The sequence below is a fragment of the Bubalus kerabau genome, chromosome 16 (genome assembly GCF_029407905.1).
Source record: "Bubalus kerabau isolate K-KA32 ecotype Philippines breed swamp buffalo chromosome 16, PCC_UOA_SB_1v2, whole genome shotgun sequence".
NCBI classification, from domain to species: domain Eukaryota; kingdom Metazoa; phylum Chordata; class Mammalia; order Artiodactyla; family Bovidae; genus Bubalus; species Bubalus kerabau.
Window position 1 is genome coordinate 46,996,236 of NC_073639.1, and position 15,885 is coordinate 47,012,120.

A 15,885-nucleotide genomic window follows, 5' to 3' on the forward strand; every position below is an offset into this window, starting at 1 on the left:
ACTTCATTCTCACTTTTTTAACATTTTCACCTGGTCAAGTGATCCAAATCTTCTTCTTTTTTTTTTTTTTTTTTTTTTAACTTTTTATTTTGATATAATTCAAATTTACAGAAAAATTGCAAGAGTAGTACAAACAACTCCCATGTATCTTTTTACTCAGATTATCAGCTATTGATATTTTTATCCCATCTACTTTTTCATCACTTCTGTATTTATGTATATGCATATTACAGTTTTCTGAACTATTGAAGAGTTAAGTCAGAACGTTATGCCCTTTTATCACTAAACACTTTCAGTTCAGTTCAGTTCAGTCACTCAGTCGTGTCAGACTATTTGCCACCCAATGGACTGCAGCATGTCAGGCTTCTACCCTGTCCATCTAGAGCCTATTCAAACTCCTAGAGCCTATTCAAACTCCTAGAGCCTATTCAAACTCATCAAGTCAGTGATACCATCCAAACCATCTCATCCTGTCATCCCCTTATCCTCCTCACTTCAATCTTTCCCAGCATCAGGGTCTTTCCAATGATTCAGTTCTTCACGTCAGGTGGCTAAAGTACTGGTGTTTCAGCTTCAGCATCAGTCCATCCAATGAATATTCAGGACTGATTTTCTTAGGATTGACTGGTTGGATCTCCTTGAAATCCAAAGGACTCTCAAGAGTCTTCTCCAACACCACAGTTCAAAACCATCAATTCTTTGGCACTCAGCTTTCTTTATAGTCCAAATTTCACATCCATACATGACTACTGGAAATACCATATCTTTGACTAGATGGAAATTTCTTGGCAAAGTAATTTCCCTGCTTTTTAATATTCTGTCTGGCCTGGTCATAGATTTTCTTTCAAGGAGCAAGTGTCTTTTAATTTCATGGCTGTAGTCACCATCTGCAGTGATTTTGGAGCCCAAGAAAATAAAGTCTGTCACTGTTTCCATTGTTTCCCCGTCTATTTGCCATAAAGTGATGGGGTCGGATACCATGATCTTAGTTTTCTGAATGTTGAGTTTTAAGGCAACTCTTTCACTCTCTTTTTCACTTACATCTAAGCTGTTCAGTTCTTCTTCACTTTCTGCCATAACAGTGATGTCATCTGCATATCTGAGGTTATTAATATTTCTCCCAACAATCTTGATTCCAGTTTGTGTTTCATCCAGCCTGGCATTTCACAAAATGTGCTCTGCATATGAGTTAAGTAAGCAAAGTGACAATATGCACCCTTGATGTACTCCTTTTCCTATTTGGAACCAGTCTGTTGTTCCATGTCCAGTTCTAAGTGTTGCTTCTTGACCTGCGTACAGATTTCTCAGGAGGCAGGTACAGTGGTCTGGTGTTTCATCTCTTTAAGAATTTTCCATATAGAAATGAATCACCAGTCCAGGTTTGATGGAGGATACAGGAAGCTTGGGGCTGGTGCACTGGGATGACCCAGAGGGATGGTATGGGGCGGGAGGTGGGAGGAGGGTTCAGGATGGGGAACATGTGTACACCTGTGGCAGATTCATGTTGATGTATGGCAAAACCAATACAATATTGTAAAGTAAAAAATAATAATAATAATTAAAAAATTAAAAAAAAAAAGAATTTTCCACAGTTTGTTGTGATCCACACACTTAAAGGCTTTGGCATAGTCAATAAGGCAGAAGTAGATGTTTTTCTGGAATTTTCTTGCTTTTTTGATGATCCAACCAATGTTGGCAATTTGATCTCTGGTTCCTCTGCCTTTTCTAAATCCAGTTTGAACATCTGGAAGTTTTTGGTTGATATACTGTTGAAGCCTAGCTTGGAGAATTTTGAGCATTACTTTGCTAGTTCATGAGATAGGTGCAACTGTATGGTAGTTTGAACATTCTTTGGCATTGCCTTTCTTTGGGATTGGAATGAAAACTGACTTTCCAGACCTGTGGCCACTGCTGAGCTTTGCTTTGCTTAACACTTTAGTGGATCTTTTCTAAGAAGCTTTTCTTGCATAACCAAGTTACAATAATCAATTTAAGAGATTTATCATTGATAAAAATACTATTAGGTGATCCAGACTTTCAGTCTTTGAATTCCTTTGTTGTTATTGGTCTTGCTTCTTCAGCTTTTGTATCCTATCATTAAATTTTACCACAGGATTGGGAAATTTGATTAGGTGTCCCAGAGAATTCCCTGGTTTCCAGTCTCCAATTAGAATATTAACTCTTTCACAGTCTGTTGGCAAAACTATGAACAGAAGTTTATTCTGTTTGATGAGATAGTGGTTGACATACTTTGTGTGTGTGTCTATGTGTGATTTCAAATGTCTGCTTCTTTTTCAAGAGCAGGTAGCAGCAATGTAATTAGAAAAAAAACAGAATTTTAAGATAATACACTACTACAGAATAAGTCATGAGCCAAAAATAAATTTGCAAATATGGTGCAGTTTATGGTCCAAGTCACTGCCATTGTCGTCATAGTTAAAACCCCTGTATACACCCCCTTCCTCCACACTCAGACACAGCCCCACCCAGACATTGTAGGCTTAGTAACTTACCAAATCACATTTTCCTTTTTCTGTTAAAAAACAATATTAGGCTGGATTTTACAAAGGTACTTTACTATCAATACATGTTTGATCAAGTGACAAAATATTTAAGGGAACTAAATTAAATGAGTGCGTGTGTTTTTCTTTCATGAATGGTGCTTATTTACAGAAAAATATGTAATTTGCACATGAAAAATTAGATATATCAAAAGAAAATTGGGTTCATTAGGATATGTTATACCTCGGAGTCCATATCCTGGCTTAACTTCTGTTTCCCATGAAAGTGGTATCTCAATCATGCCTACTTTGTGAAGATGTTTTGTTTTTTAAGAATACATGAGATAATTGACACAGAAAAAGAGTTCGTAAAAGTAACTACTCATAGGGAACACTTATTAGTTAGCTATTAATCAACTTGATGAACAAGTCACCAAGCTAAGTCTATTTAGGGCTGTTGGTTTGCTCTGGGATTGCAAGTACTACCTTAATCATAAAACTGATCTCTCTGGATAAGAGGTCTCAACAAGCTCAAGGGGGAGCAATGTGGGAATTATTGTTAAAATAGTATATGACAAAATATTAAGAAGAGGGATACAGTGTTCTGAAGAACAGATTTTAAAATGCATGTGGTTGAAGACCATGATTCAAAGCCTCCTTTTCATCCTCACCATGTTTGCTGGTCTCTTTCACAGATTGGGTAAAGCTGGTCCACCATGAGCTACATAGATTCAAGGGCACCTGAGCAGCACACTGCATCAGGTGAAACTTCCCAGGAGCCACCATCTGGTACAAGCGGAAGATTATCCTGGGAGCCAGGAATGCTTTGTAAGTGGGGACTATTAATGGGTCAGTCATTTGACTTTTAGATTGTACAGATGAAGGACCAGAATTATGTAAAAGTTAAGATTGAGACCAAAGGTCAATTATGACTCAGTTTATCAGGCTATTTAACTTTATCTAAGATTATGAAATAAATTGCTCTTATCATATGTGTGCATGCTAAGTCAGTCAGTTGTGTTTGACTCTTTACAACCCTGTGGACTGTAGGCCTCCAGGCTCCTCTGCCCATGGGATTCTCAGGGCAAGGATACTGAAGTGGGTTGCCATGCCCTTCTTCAGAGGATCTTCCCAACCCAGGGATCAAACCCATGTCTCTTATATCTCCTACACTGGCAAGTGGGTTCTTTACCACTAGCACTACCTGGGAAGCCCCTATTCTTAATATCTACCTATGATAAAATGATGGTGCAGAAGGACTGCCCTTTTAAAAGTTTTATTTTCTTCCTGAGAAGAGCCAAATCTTGATACCATCATGGAATACCTTCTTTTCTTCAGATGAAAATTAACTAATTTACAAGTCTTTTTAAAAAAAAATTATTTATTTATTTTAATTGGAGGCTAATTACCTCATAATATTGTAGTGGTTTTTGCCATACATTGACATGAATCAGCCATGGGTATACATGTGTTCCCCATCCTGAACCCCCCTCCCATCCCATCCCTCAGGGTCATCCCAGTGCACCGGCCCTGAGCACCCTGTCTCATGCATCAAACCTGGACTGGTGATCTATTTCACATATAGGCTGTTTTATTTTTTAATTGAAATTGTTCTTCAACTGCCCCATTCTTTGATCCTCAGTAATCATCCTAGCTACTCATCTCTACAAGCATCTCAGCCCCACTTTGCTCTTGTGGGTGGAATTCCAAATTGACACTTCCCCAAATCCTCAAAACAGTCCATCTATGGCCTGAGGGCTGCTTCTCCTTTTGTTCAAACAATGTCAGAAACATTTCAAGATTCAGCTAAAAATTCTTCTGTTTTTTAAAAAATTTTATTATTATTATTATTTTTACTTTACAATATTGTATTGATTTTGCCATACATCAACATAAAAACCCTTTAGGGAACAGTTACTCTCTGTTTTGAATTTGTGTATTTAATTCCTTTCCTACTAGTCCCTTGGTTTGTTTGAATTTTGCTTTCAACCTGTTTGTCTTGGGGCTGTAGAAGCAAACAGAACTATACTGAAGTGCCATGTCAAGCAACCTTCTCTCGTTTCATTATTGCATCAGTTTTCTGACTCGGAAAAAAAAAAAGATACCATTGTCTTCTCCTCTGTCAATTAATTTATTTTTCCTCAAATGGCATCATATCCAAAGCCTTTATATTATGGTTAATATCTTCAGGAGAGACAGAGAAAAAGGAAAGAAGTGAAAAATGAAAAGGGCCTCTGATTTAAAAATTAAAAAGCATTAGAATAGAAGAAAAGACAGCTAAGGAGGAGGTGGAATCTCTTTAATGCTTCCCTACCAAATGGTGTTAATAAAATAAATCAATGTAATGCTAACAATAGCTAACCCAAAACAGAGTGGAAACAAAACCTAAAACTCAGGATTACTTTCAAATTTAGCCACTGTTATCAATGCTAATAATTCTTATCACAAAACCACAGTAGATTGGAAAATAAAATCCAGAATGATGTTAATTAATTACTAGTATTTTCATTAAAACATATGCAAAGAAACCTGGAAATAAAATACCATTTTTTGGCATATACCTCAGTAATAACTTTGGCAGGAATAAACACTCCAAGGGTAGAAATATAATGAGAAAAATTACATCTGCACACTATATTTGTATCTCTGCCCCAAATATTTTCTAATTCTCAGTAGAAAAGCTGTAATTTTACAGTGGATAAACCTGAAAGATACAACTTTAGTGAAATTTTCTGTTTACACCTCCAATAATGAAACATATAAATGTCATACAGTCCTTAGTATAATGGACTGAGGAGAGCACCAAATAACTTCTATGATATTTTTGAAAAAATAAGATTGGAACTTAAACATAAACATGAGGTAATATCAGATTAACCCAAATGAGAGAAAATACACAAAATTATTGGCCTAACCCACTCCAGTATTCTTGCCTGGAGAATCCCAGGGACAGAGGACCTTAGTGGACTGCCATCTATGGGGTCACACAGAGTTGGACACAACTGAAGAAGTGACTTAGTAGAAGCAGCAGCAGTTTTCCAAGTTGTCAAGTTTATGAAGGACAGGATGGCTGGGAAATGTCACATATTGGAGGATGCTGAAGACAGTTCAATTCAGTCCAGTCGCTCAGTCGTGTCTGATTGAGCCCCCATGGAGAGCAATACACCAGGCCTCCCTGTCCATCATCAACTCCCAGAGCTTATTCAAACTCCTGTCCATTGAGTTGGTGATGTCATCCAACTATCTCATCCTCTGTCGTCCCCTACTCCTCCTGCCTTCAATCTTTCCCAGCATCAGGGGCTTTTCCAATGAGAAAGTCCTTCGCATCAGGTGGCCAAAGTATTGGAGTTTCAACTTCAGCATCAGTCCTTTCAATGAATATTCAGGACTGATTTCCTTTAGGGTTGACTGGTCATATCTTTTTGCAGTCCAAAGGACTCTCAAGAGTCTTCTCCAACACCACAGTTCAAAAGCATCAGTTCTTCGGCACTCAGCTTTCTTCATAGTCCAACTCTCATATCCATACACAACTACTGTAAAAACCATAGCTTTGCACTAGATGGATATGTGTTGGCAAAGTAATGTCTCTGATTTTTAATATGTTGTCTATGTTGGTGATAGATTTTCTTCCAAGGAGGAAGTGTCTTTTAATATCATGGCTGCAGTCACCATCTGCAGTGATTTTGGATCCCCCCCAAAATACAGTCTATTGCTGTTTCCACTGTTTCCCTATCTATATGCTATGAAGTGATGGGACCAGATGCCATGATCTTAGTTTTCTGAATGTTGAGTTTTTAGCCAACTTTTTCACTCTCTTCTTTCATTTTCATCAAGAGGCTCTTTAGTTCTTTGCTTTCTGCCATAAGGGTGGTGTCATCTGCATATCTGAGGTTATTGATATTTCTCCCGGCAATCTTGTTTCCAGCTTGTGCTTCATCCAGCCCATCGTTTCTCATGATGTACTCTTCATATAAGTTAAATAAGCAGGGTGACGATATACAGCCTTGACGTACTCATTTCCCTATTTGGAAAAAGTCTGTTGTTCCATGTCCAGTTCTAACTATTGCTTCCTGACCTGCATATAGAGGTCAGGAGATCTGGTATTCTCATCTCTTGACGAATTTCCCACAATTTGTTGTTATCCACACAGTCAAAGGATTTGGCATAGGCAATAAAGCAGAAGTAGACGTATTTATGGAACTCTCTTGCTTTTTCAATGATCCAGCGGATGTTGGCAGTTTTACCTCTGGTTCTTCTGCCTTTTGTAAATCCAGCTTGAACATCTGTAAGTTCCTGGTTCATGTACTATTGAAGCCTGGCTTGGAGAATTTTGAGCATTACTTTACTAGCCTGTGAGATAAGTGCAATTGTGTGGTAGTTTGAGCATTCTTTGACATTGCTTTTCTTTGGGATTGGAATGAAAACTGAGCTTTTCCAGTCCTGTGGCCACTGCTGAGTTTTCCAAATTTGTTGACATATTGAGTGTAGTACTTTCAGAGGGTCATCTTTTAGCATTTGAAATAGCTCAACTGGAATTCCATCACCTCCACTAGCTTTGTTTGTAGTGATGCTTCCTAAAGCCCACTTGACTTCGCATTCCAGGATGTCTGCCTCTAGGTGAGTGATCACACCATCATGATTATCTGGGTCATGAAGATCTTTTTTGTACAGTTCTTCTGTGTATTCTTGCCACATGTTCTTAATATCTTCTGCTTCTGTTAGGTCCATACCATTTCTGTCCTTTATTGAGCCCATCTTTGCATGAAATGTTCCCTTGGCATCTCTAATTTTCTTGAAGAGATTTCTAGTCTTTCCCATTCTATTGTTTTCCTCTATTTTTTTTTTTTTTTTTTTTGCACTGATCACTGAAAAAGGCTTTCTTATCTCTCCTTGCTATTCTTTGGAACTCTGCATTCAAATGGGTATATCTTTGCTTTTCTCCTTTGCCTTTCACTTCTCTTTCTCAGCTATCTTTAAGGCCTCCTCAGGCAACCATTTTGCCTCTTTGCATTTCTTTTTCTTGAGGATGGTGTTAATCCCTGCCTCCTGTACCATGTCACAAACTTCCATCCATAATTCTTCAGGTACTCTATCTGTCAGATCTAATCTCTTGATTCTATTTATCACTTACACTGCATAATCATATGGGATTTTATTTAGGTCATACTTGAATGGTCTAGTGGTTTTCTCCACTTTCTTCAATTTAAGTCTCAATTTGGCAATAAGGAGTTCATGATTTGAGCCACAGTCAGCTCCCAGTCTTGTTTTTGCTGACTGTATATAGCTTCTCCATCTTTGGCTACAAAGAACATAGTCAATCTGATTTCAGTGTTGTGATGTCCATGTATAGAATCGTCTCTTGTGTTTTTGGAAGAGTGTGTTTGCTATGACCAGTGCATTCTCTTTGCAAAACTCTATTGGGCTTTGCCCTGATTCATTCTGTACTCCAAGGCCAAATTTGCCTGTTAGTCCACATATTTCTTGCCTCCTTACATTTGCATTCCAATCCCCTATAATGAAAAAGACATCTTTGTTTTGGGTGTTAGCTCTAGAAGGTCTTGTAGGTCTTCATAGAATCATTCAACTTCAGTTTCTTCAGCATTACTGGTCAGGTCATAGACTTGGATTACTGTTATATTGAATAGTTTGCCTTGGAAATGAACAGAGATAAATCTGTTGTTTTTAAGATTGAATCCATGTACTGCATTTTGAACTCTTTTGTTGACCATGATGGCCACTCCATTTCTTCTGAGGGATTCTTGCCCACAGTAGTAGATATAATGGTCCTTTGAGTTAAATTCACCCATTCCAGTCCATTTTAGTTCACTGATTCCTAAAATGTCAGTGTTCACTCTTACCATCTCCTGTTTGACCACTTCCAATTTGCCTTGATTCATGGACCTAATGTTCCAGCTTCCTATGCAGTATTGCTCTTTACAGCATCCAAATTTACTTCAATCACCAGTCACATCCACAACTGAGTGTTGTTTTTGCTTTGGCTCCATCTCTTCATTCTTTCTGGAGCTACTACTCTACTGATCTCCAGTAGCGTGTTGGGCACCTACCGACCTGGGGAGTTCATCTTTCAATGTCCTTTCTTTTTGCCTTTTCAAACTGTTCATGGGGTTCTCAAGGCAAGAATACTGAAGTGGCTGCCATTCCTTTCTCCAGTGGACCACATTTTGCCAGAACTCTCCACCATGACCAGTCCTTCTTGGGTGGCCCTACATGGCATGGCTCAGATCATGAACTCCTTATTGCCAAATTCAGACTAAAATTGAAGAAAGTAGGGAAAACCACTACCATTCAGGTATGAGCTAAATCAAATTCCTTATGATTATACAGTGGAAGTGAGAAATAGATTTAAGGGACTAGATCTGATAGACAGAATGCCTGATGAACTATGGATGGAGGTTCATGACATTGTACAGGAGAGAAAGGAATCAAGACCATCCCCAAGAAAAAGAAATGCAAAAAAGCAAAATGGTTGTCTGAGGAGGCCCTACAAATAGCTGAGAAAAGAAGGTAAGCGAAAAGCAAAGGGGGAAAGGAAAGATATAAGCATCTGAATGCAGAGTTCCACAGAATAGCAAAAAGAGATAAGAAAGCCTTCCTCAGCAATCAATGCAAAGAAATAGAGGAAAACAATAGAATGGGAAAAACTAGAGATCTGAAAGATAAAGAAATTTGGAGATACCAGGGGAACATTTCAGAAAAGATGGTCCCAATAAAGGACAGAAATAGTATGGATAGAAGCAGAAGATATTAAGAAGAGGTGGCAGGAATACACAGAAGAACTGTACAAAAATATGTTAACGACCAAGATAATCACGATGGTGTGATCATTCACCTAGAGCCGGACATCCTGGAATGTGAAGTCAAGTGGGCCTTAAAAGCATCACTAAAAACAAAGCTAGTAGAGGTGATGGAATTCCAGTTGAGCTATTTCAAATCCTGAAAGATGTGCTGTGAAACTGCTGCACTCAATATGCCAGCAAATTTGGAAAACTCAGCAGTGGCCACAGGACTGGAAAAGCTCAGTTTTCGTTCCAATCCCAAAGAAAGGCAATGCCAAAGAATGCTCAAACTACTACACAATTGCACTCATCTCACATGCTAGTAAAGTAATGCTCAAAATTCTCCAAGCCAGGCTTCAGCAACACGTGAACCGTGAACTTCCAGATGTTCAAGCTGGTTTTAGAAAAGGCAGAGGAACCAGAGACCAAATTGCCAACATCCGCTGGATCATCAAAAAAGCAAGAGAGTTCCAGAAAAACATCTATTTCTGCTTTATTGACTGTGCCAAAGCCTTTGACTGTGTGGATCACAATAAACTATGGAAAATTCTGAAAGAGATGGGAATACCAGACCACCTGATCTGCCTCTTGAGAAATTTGTATGCAGGTCAGAAAGCAACAGTTTGAACTGGACATGGAACAACAGACTGGTTCCAAATAGGAAAAGGAGTACGTCAAGGCTGTATATTGTCACCCTGCTTAAATAACTTATATGCAGAGTACATCATGAGAAACGCTGGGCTGGAAGAAGCACAAATGGAATCAAGATTGCCGGGAGAAATCTCAATAACCTCAGATATGCAGATGACACCACCCTTATGGCAGAAAGTGAAGAGGAACTCAAAAGCCTCTTGATGAAGGTGAAAGAGGAGAGTGAAAAAGTTGGCTTAAAGCTCAACATTCAGAAAACGAAGATCATGGCATCTGGTCCCATCACTTCATGGGAAATAGATGGGGAAACAGTGGAAATAGCATCAGACTTTATTTTTTGGGGCTCCAAAATCACTGCAGATGGTGACTGCAGCCATGAAATTAAAAGACGCTTACTCCTTGGAAGGAAAGTTATGTCCAACCTAGATAGCAAATTCAGAAGCAGAGACATTACTTTGCCAACAAAGGTCCGTCTAGTCAAGGCTATGGTTTTTCCTGTGGTCATGTATGGATGTGAGAGTTGGACTGTGAAGAAAGCTGAACGCTGAAGAATTGATGCTTTTGAACTGTGGTGTTGGAGAAGATTCTTGAGAGTCCCTTGGACTGCAAGGAGATCCAACCAGTCCATTCTGAAGGAGATCAGCCCTGGGATTTCTTTGGAAGGAATGATGCTAAAGCTGAAACTCCAGTACTTTGGCCACCTCATGCGAAGAACTGACTTATTGGAAAAGACTGCGATGCAGGGAGGGATTGGGGGCAGGAGGAGAAGGGGACGACAGAGGATGAAATGACTGGATGGCATCACTGACTTGATGGACATGAGTCTGGGTGAACTCCGGGAGTTGGTGATGGGCAGAGAGGCCTGGCGTGCTGCAATTCATGGGGTCACAAAGAGTCAGACATGACTGAGCGAATGAACTGAACTGAATACGATGGCTTATAGTTTCATTGAATTAGACAAAGCTGTAGTCCATGTGATCAGATTGATTAGTCTTCTGTGACTGTGGTTTTTAGTCTGTCTACTTTCTAATGGAGAAGGTTAAGAGGCTTATGGAAGCTTCTTGATGGGAGAGACTGACTGAGGTGGAAACTGGGTCTTGTTCTGATGGGTGGGGCCATGCTCAGTAAATCTTTAATCCAATTTTCTGTTAACAGGTGGGGCTGTGTTCCCTCCCTGTTATTTACCCAGGGCCAAACCATGGTGGAGGTAATGAAGATAACAGTGACCTCCTTTAATAGGTTCCATGCACTCATTGCTATACTCAGTGCCCCCAACCCTGCAGCAGGCCACCACAGACCCATGCCTCTGCTGGAGACTCCTGGACACCCACAGGCAAGTCTGGGTCAGTCTCCTGTGGTCTCACTGCTTCTTTCTCCTGGGTCCTGGTGCACACAAGGTTCTGTTTGTGCCCCTCATGAGTCTGTTTCCCAGTCCTGTGTAAGTCCTGGTGGATCTATGGTTGGGTTAATGGGGACCTCCTCCAAGAGGGCTTATGCCATACCCAATTGAAGACAACTGATGACCAAATCCAGTGTTCTTGATTGAACCCATGACTAGAGAAAGGACATTAATGGGGCAAATTTAAAACACGAATAAAGTTTGTAGATTAGTTAATAATGTGTTATTGCTTTTAATTTCCTGGGTCTTGATAACAGTACTTAGACTTTATAAAATATTAGTCTTTGGGGAACCTGGGCAAAAGATACATGGAAATTATTTACAATATGTTAACCTTTTTATAAGTCTGAAATGATTTCAAAAATTTTACAACAGTGGAATAATGGAGAGAAAAACTTTTTAAGCACATGTGATTTCCAGTAAAGAATTTGAACATTTAAATTCAGAATCTTCAAATAAAACTTTCAGAAATGGGGTCCCTTTCTTATTTTTATTACTTAAAAAGTAATAAAATACACATCTAGTCATCAAAGAATGATATCATGTACTGTGTGCTTAACTAAAGAAGGTTACATATTTTATGAAGTGTCTATGGATGACACACGGTAAACCTTCTCTGTTTATTTTTAGGTTATTTTGTTTTCTGCATCTGACACCAAATAAGAAGTTTAAAATTTTATTTTCATCCTATTAGAAAAGCAAATATCAAGTTCCTTATAATTAACAGTAAACTTATGTGAAACTACTTTCCTGTCCTTTTGACCTATGTGTATATGTGCTGAGTTGCTTTAGTCATGTCTCGTTGTGACCCTATGGACCGTAACCTGTCAGGCTTCTCTGTCCATAGGATTTCCCAGTCAAGAATACAGGAGTGGGTTTCCATGCCCGTCTCCAGGGTATCTTTCTGAGCCAGGGACTGAACCTGCATCTCTTACATTTTCTGCATTGGCAGGCAGACTTTTTTTTTAACCACTAATGCCAACTGGGAATCCAGTCTTTTCCCCTAATCTCTTCCTAAACTAGAAAACACACACACAGCCCAAACATACAGTTGCTGGTGAAAAGTGAAAGTGTTAGTTGCTCAGTTGTGTCCAACTCTCTGTGACCCCATGGACTGTCTGTAGCCCGCCAAGTTTCTCTGTCCATGAATTCTCCAGGAAAGAATACTGGAGTGGGAGTGGGTAGTCATTCTCTTCTGCAGGGAATTTTCCCAACCCGGGGATTGAACCTTGATCTCTCACACTGCAGACAGATTCTTTGCCGTCTGAGCCACCAGGGAAATTCCTGACATTCAAACTATATTATGAAAGGTGTGACACTAGAATTTTTCACTCAGACTGACTCAAAAGGAAGATAACAAACTGTTTACTCAAAAAAAAAAAAATATATATATATATATAAAGTTGGTGATACTAAAGACCTTTAAATTGCAAAACATCTTCCAATGTAGTTACAACCATAACTTCGTTCTTTATCAGTAATCTGTACCTCGTAAAACTCTCCAGAGTATTTCTTAAGCCTGATTTCTATTTTCATTTTTTACAGTTTGAGCAATGGGATTTAAATTTTATAAAAGTAAGCAAAATAACCCTTAAAGTTTTCTTTTCTGGAAGGGCAGGATTCTTTGACAATTCCTCTCTGTTCAGTGGCATCTACACACCATTTGTCCATTCTTGCTTTCAAAGATGCATCATGCCAGTTTCAAAGTCTGATTCTTACTTAACAGCTTTCACTTTTTTCCATAGATGACACACTCTTGATGTCTAAGCCACTGTGTAAGAGAGTAACTCCCCACTGGATAGATGATGTGAAGAAGCCATGAGAATACGTGGAGAGACCCAGTGGGACAACTCAGCGAACTTTCAGAACATGCCCACCAAGGTCGCAGATGTAATCAAAGCCTTCTCATACCCTGGAGACTAGCCAGCTGCCAGCCAAATCTCACCACGTGACCCCAGCCAGCCAGCAGGAGAATGACTCAGCAGGGTCTTACATGAGTTCCTGACCCATCTGTCTGGAACAAAAACATTCTTGCTTTGATTAATTAACTTTCAGATAGTTCATTATGCAGGCATCAGTATCCAGAACACATGGATATGAGGGATGTTGCTCGGTGGGTGTCTCTAATACTGCAGCTTTGTGTTATATTCTTACCTCGAGTTTAAAACCTGAATCTCAAATACATGTGTCAATACGTCCCTTTTAAGACAGAGAAAGACTCATACTATATTATATCACTTACATGTAGAATCTAAAAAATAATAAACATGAATCTACATATAAAATAGAAATGGACTCACAAAGATGGAAAACAAACATGGTTACCAAAGAGGAAAGGGGTAGCAGAGGGATAAATTAGGAGTTTGGGATTGATATATACACACTGCTGTATATATAATAGATAACGAACAAGGACCTACTGAATAGCACAGGGAACTAACTATACTCAATATTTTGTAATAACATACTGGAATATAATCTGCTTAAAAAAAAAAAACAGAATCATTCTGTACCTGGTCACCTGAAACTAACACAACATTGTACATCAACTATCCTTCAATTAAAAAATAAAAGAATTGTAACGTCCAGGCTCCTTTGAAGCTCTGTGTGGTCAAGGGATAAACATTTCCTCAGAGATATAAATGGAAATGCTGTCCACATGTGCTGGACAATGTCTTCAAACCACTGTCCCTTCTCCCTCCACTGGGCTAGAATGTGACTGTGGTCATTGGTGTCACAGCTTCATGAGGCACCTTGAGGAGCAGGAGTTCACCCTGTAGGTGTGGGAGTTTAGTGCTGTAAAGATCAGGAAATCTTGTGATTTCAAGAAACTGCTGACCTTATTTTTCATGATTGAAAAACACATATGATTTTGTGTATTACGTCTTAGTTTTGTGTCTATGAAGCTGAGACTAGCCCATGCAATGGTAATTATAGTAGGAAAGTAGGGAGGCAATATTTTATTTCAAAGAAGGCTGAGATAGATACATCTTATTGGCTGGGCTTGGAGATTCTAACCTTCAGTTTTCACCCTAGCTGCTGCTGCTAAGTCGCTTCAGTCATGTCCGACTCGGTGCGACCCCATAGACAGCAGCCCACAAGGCTCCCCCATCCCTGGGATTCTCCAGGCAAGAACACTGGAGTGGGTTGCCATTTCCTTCTCCAATGCATGAAAGTGAAAAGTGAAAGTGAAGTCGCTCAGTCATGTCTGACTCCTAGTGACCCCATGGACTGCAGCCTACCAGGCTCCTCCATCCATAGGATTTTCCATGCAAGAGTACTGGAGTGGGGTGCCATTGCCTTCTCCATTTCACCCCAGGGAATCCTTCATTTTTCCACCATTATTTCTAGTACTTTGCATGTAGTTTTTAGTACTTCTTGAAAGTTGCTAAACTTTTCACCTAGGTCCGTTATAGGATTATCTACATTTCTAGATCCTAGAATACATTTCTAAATCAGGAATACAGACACACTCAATGAAAATATTCTTGCAGGTTAAAAGGCACTTCCCAGGTGATGGGAAAGAACTGCCTGCCAGTGCAAGAGGCGTATGGGATGCAAGTTCAATCCTTGGGTGGGGAAGACTCCCTGGAGGAGGGCATGGTGACCCACTCCAGTATTCTTGCCTGGAGAATCCCATGAACAGAGAAGCTTGGTAGCTTACAGTCCATAGAGTCACCAAGATTTGGACATGACTGAAGCGACTTAGCGCGTGTGTGCACGCAGACACACACAAACACAGAGGTTAAAATGTTGAAGCTGATTTGGGAGACAGGAAATAGATTGATTTTAATTTATATCTAGAAAAAACTTAATGATTTCATAAATACAGGGCTAACTGCAACTTGTGTTATTAATTTTTAAAAACCTCACTTCCTTTGATGTGCAGTGACCTCACTGGTCAGAAGCAATGCTGTAGATAAAAACGTGATGATGTGTGAAACATTTGTAAGTCAATAGGTGCCGGCTTTGGCAGAAATATCATGGGCAGGGAAGGCCATTCCACACCCAGAATAAACACCTATTCCAATGCAACCCCTTCCATGGCAGAGGTGGTTCTGAGTCATCCGTTCCCACTTAGTTCATCATGGGCTACTCAGGTCTCATGATAACTTGGTAGTCTATAGTCAAGTGTTGAGTCTTTACCAATGCTCAATAACAACCTTGAAGACATTTCTCAAAATGAGAACAGTCATTTATAAAAGATGGCAGTCAGTTCAGTCAGTTTAGTCGCTCAGTCATGTCCGACTCTTTGCGACCCCATAAATCACAGCACTCCCTGCCTCCCTGTCCATCACCAACTCCCGGAGTTCACTCAGACTCATGTCCATTGAGTTGGTGATGCCATCCAGCCATCTCATCCTCTGTCGTCCCCTTCTCCTCCTGCCCCCAATCCCACCCAGCATCAGAGTCTTTTCCAGTGAGTCAACTCTTCACATGAGGTGACCAAAGTATTGGAGTTTCAGCTTCAGCATCAGTCCTTCCTTATGCAAAAGTCTTCAGGTTCTTTGAATCACCTATGAGAGCCTGCTGGAGA

At 39.7% G+C, this 15,885-nt stretch overlaps 1 long non-coding RNA gene across 1 annotated transcript; it reads left to right on the forward strand.

Annotated features, from left to right (window-relative positions):
- Positions 1-3,224: 3,224 nt before the first annotated feature.
- Positions 3,225-13,880, forward strand: LOC129630144 (uncharacterized). The gene is made up of 3 exons (XR_008703557.1): positions 3,225-3,329; positions 11,105-11,292; positions 13,094-13,880. It is a non-coding gene; the product is annotated as an uncharacterized LOC129630144 (long non-coding RNA).
- The last annotated feature ends 2,005 nt before the right edge of the window (positions 13,881-15,885 follow it).